The sequence below is a fragment of the Benincasa hispida genome, chromosome 4, assembly GCF_027475165.1.
Source record: "Benincasa hispida cultivar pf3 chromosome 4, pf3_genome.v1.1, whole genome shotgun sequence".
Taxonomy (NCBI): Eukaryota; Viridiplantae; Streptophyta; class Magnoliopsida; order Cucurbitales; family Cucurbitaceae; genus Benincasa; species Benincasa hispida.
The window spans coordinates 939,228-943,385 of NC_143481.1; the positions used below are offsets into that span (position 1 = coordinate 939,228).

A 4,158-nucleotide genomic window follows, 5' to 3' on the forward strand; every position below is an offset into this window, starting at 1 on the left:
CATTTTAGTGCTTATTTTATGATTATTTTTCAATATAATGAAAATATTGATTCACATCCCGTGTAAATGTAGAAATATCGATAAAAATATAACATGTCATGAAAATTTAATATTTAATAGAGGATGACATGTCCTCCCTCATCTTTATTAATTAAGGAGTGATACAATAAAACAGACAATTGGGGACCCATGATTTAGACATAATCACTTTGGAAACAATGATTAAAATAGCTCCACGAGAAAAAATCAATTTCAAATCTCACTCAATGAAGAGCCAAAGAGTTTCAAGGGTTTTCAAATCTTTTAGGAACACTTGGGAAATTTTCTGCAAATCATACCAAATTGTGTCGTAATGGAATATGACCCATATTTTGAAAAAAAGGAAAATTTTTTGCTATTGTTGAAACACCTTAAAACGTAACAGAAGCCCTCGTTAGCTCAGGCTTCTTTAATCTTACTCACTCATATGCTCCATAATGTTGGTCAATCTCTCTGTCAATCATGTTCTCACTCTGGTTCAAACTCTAGCTCTCATTCTCTCTCGTGCTCTCTCTTTTGATCGAGCTTTTCTTGATTTTGAAGGTGAAGAGGATGTTGAGAACAGGGGAGGGAGGGAGGAAGGAGATGAGAGGGAAAAAAGACGAGAGAAGGAAGTGAGAATTTGTTTTGTTTTATTTGCGGCAATTTCTCTAAGTGGATGTTTGATGGGTGAGGTGGACTTGGGTTGGGTGGGCTTAAAAAGCTCAATGTTTGATGTACGCTGAAATTAAAACCCACCGTATTACCTTCTCAATCTCTCTCCTCATTTCACGCCCCAATTGCAGGTTCTTAATTACTCTACCCCGTAAAATGAAGGGAGAAATTGAGAAGGTATGTCTATTTCTCTCAGTCTTTTCTCATTTCTTCTTAGATCAGATAGATCTGAACGATTTTCTTGTAGATCTAATGATATTTTAGTAGATCTAACCATTTTCTTGATAGATCTAACTATTTCTTTAGTATACATGGACGATTTTATAGGAGATCTAGTTTTTTTTTTTTTTGTGATCTAATTTTTTTTTTCGATTACTTTGTTTGACGCTAAAAATTTATACGTAGTTCTCTTGATTTCCTCATGCATGTTCAATTATCCGATTCCAGACTGTTTGATTTATCTTGCATGTTTGTGACTACCTAGGGTTTACTCCTATAGTTTTTTTCCCTCTTACAATTTATGTCCACTATTGTTTCCACTGGTTCGAATGGGTTATATTTTTTTTTATCCATTTATATTGTATTAAATCCGTATCTATTCTTCTTTCCCTGTTGATATGTATTCTGTTTCCTGATAGTTTACTATACTTTTTTTTTTAATCTAGATTTCTTGCTGCTTTAATATTAAAGCAATATGTCCTTCCTTAGGGGTGGAAACGGTTCGATTTTAGTGGTCAAACCAAACCGATTTATTGGTTCAAATCAAACCGAACCGAACCGTATATATGCGGTTTGGTTTCAAATTCGGTTTTAGCATTTTTTAAAAATCTATGTTATATTCTTTTTTTAATTAAAAACGGTTCGGTTCGATTCGGTTTTAAATTCGGTTTTGTTCTTTAAATTAAAAGCGGTTCAATTTTAAATTCGGTTTTACTCTTTTTTTAAATATATATATTAGTTAAAAACGGTTCAGTTCTGTTTCGTGAAACCGAATTGAACCGAATTTTTCGGTTTCACTGAGTTTTCGATTCGGTTCGGTTTTTTTAGAAACGGTTCGTTTTTTGCAGTTTGAATGACCACCCCTATCCTTCCTTCACATTTTTCTTATGCTTTTCTGTCAAAATTGGACAGCGAGTAGGAGATGTTGACCATGTTATTGGAGCTTGGGGGGAGGGGGAGTGTTTACTATAATTACTGTTTGAAATTTATTGAGGCTAGGTGCACTTAAGTTTACCTAACCTTCCTCACCAACCATCCTTATTGTATTCTCTACTTATATTCCAATTTGTCCTCATATTTTTTTAGACTTATCCACGGACTCCTTTGATAAAGTGTGTTGGTAAGTCCCTGATCCTTCCTTATTATTTCAATTTTCTCTTAAATCCGTTTTAATTCTAGTATGTGTTGTCTAGCTGTTGCAATATACTTTGTTTCCTTCTTCCACCTCTAACGTCAACTTATTCCATCCATATAAGGTATGCTTCCTTCTTTCCTTATAATCGAAGTAAGATCTGTCGTTAACATTTTCTTGTTTTTGTTAGGCCTTGAACATATTATTCTACCCCCCTAGTTATGGACTGTCTCGACCCTCGCTCACTCCAAACATAAACAAAGGTATGATCTTGTATATTTTATTACTACTTCAATCGTATTAATATACACTATGGTCTAACTACACTTCTTTTTCTTTCGTGTAGAACCCAAACTAATTGAACATACCTTTCGTAACTAGTTTGAAGTTCGTAAGTTTTAAGTTTGGAATGATCTTCGTTACTGTCTATTCTTTCTTGTACTTATTGGGGACTTTTTAGTTGAAATGTATTATGGTTATGTATTTTGGACTTGTATGTTAGACATTTTCCCATATTTTCTCCATTGTGAGAATATTGGATTTTTTTTTTATCCTCTGTTTCTTCCGGAAGACTATTATAACAAAAAGTTATTAGGAAAAATATTAATTTGTATTGTTAAATTATGGGTTGTATCAATTTAAACCTTCATTTATCAAATGAATTAATTTAAATCATAAGTTTTCTCAAAAGTATATTAATTTACATCTTCCATTACATTCGGTTTGGATCAACATAGTATCAAACTTATAATTTTGTTAATTAAACCCCTACATTTTCACAAACGAATGAATTTGAACTTATAACTTTGTTAATTAATTCTATTGATGTTTTCAAATATTAATCCTGCATCAATTCTAATTGTTCATTTTATTAATCTAAATTTAATTATATGTTTTGCATAATATTTCTAAAATAAGTCTAAGGAGTATTAATTAATACGCTTATGAAAAGTTCAAAGTTTCAATTGATACCATTATTATTTTACGATTTAGATTATACAATATAAATATAAAAATGTACAAGCTAAAAATTTTTCCAAGTAAAACATGCTAACAGAAGAAGTAAAATATGCTAAAACCCACTTACCTTAAAAATATGCTAACATAAGAAAAATAATAACTAAATCTTCCCAAGTTAGGATAAATTGATTATTGGGTTTGATATTTTACTGATATCATATTCAAAGTTAATAGGTTTCTATTGATTTTTTTATTTATATCATTTTTAAGTCTTAACTAACATTTTAAAACTACACGCATGAAATAATTCAAACAACGTATATTGAAACTTTGAAAATAAGAAAGACATAGCAATAAAATGAAAAAGGTCTTAAAATAAAATTTAAAAATTTACTAGGTACATGTAAGTATTCAACCAAATTTCTAATCTTTTGGGAGTGATATGACAAGGACCTTCCTAGAAATAAGTTTAGCTACTTTGGTATTTTTCTATACATTTTTTGTCCACTATATAACTTTTTCGAAAATTTTAACCATCAAATATTGACTAAAACCTAATTGTCCAAATTGTTTTATAATATGAAAGTAGTGTTTTGTTTTAATGTACATATATTACATTTTAAGTTGATATTTATTATATTGGTTACACTGAGTTGTTGTAGGTTAGGTTAAGTATGTCCCAAAACTATCGTTACAAACCAACTCTAAATTTTGCATTATAGACTACTATAATAAATTTTAGACAATCCCAAAAATTGTAGACTATAATATCAAATTTTATGAAAATCCAAACATGTCAAGTATTATAATACTTATGTCGACTTCTATCACTATTACGTAGAGACATTTATAATGTGTCAACTATAATATCTAGTTGCACACTTTAGTCTTTTATAGGTGGAAAATAGTTGTATGAGGGAACCCTTATACCATAACCTCTACATCCTAACTCCAAAAAAGAAAAAAAAATCATTCATTTCAACGTTCATTACTGATATTGACTACCCTTGTTCTGAAAATATAGGTGGATGGGAAAACACAAATTCTATGTCATTTTCATTGGTCGTATCCCAGGGATCTACTTATCATGGCATGAATGTCATGGACAAGTCAATGGGTATAAGAAGACATTATACAAGTCGTATGAAACATTC

General features: G+C 30.4%; 1 long non-coding RNA gene across 2 annotated transcripts; it reads left to right on the forward strand.

Annotated features, from left to right (window-relative positions):
• Positions 1 to 265: 265 nt before the first annotated feature.
• LOC120076647 (uncharacterized) lies at positions 266 to 2,592 on the forward strand. 2 transcript variants are annotated; one of them, XR_016529248.1, is made up of 3 exons: positions 280 to 708; positions 825 to 2,307; positions 2,391 to 2,592. It is a non-coding gene; the product is annotated as an uncharacterized LOC120076647 (long non-coding RNA). The 2 variants fall into 2 exon arrangements; XR_016529247.1 differs by having other exon boundaries at positions 266 to 2,307.
• Positions 2,593 to 4,158: the final 1,566 nt, after the last annotated feature.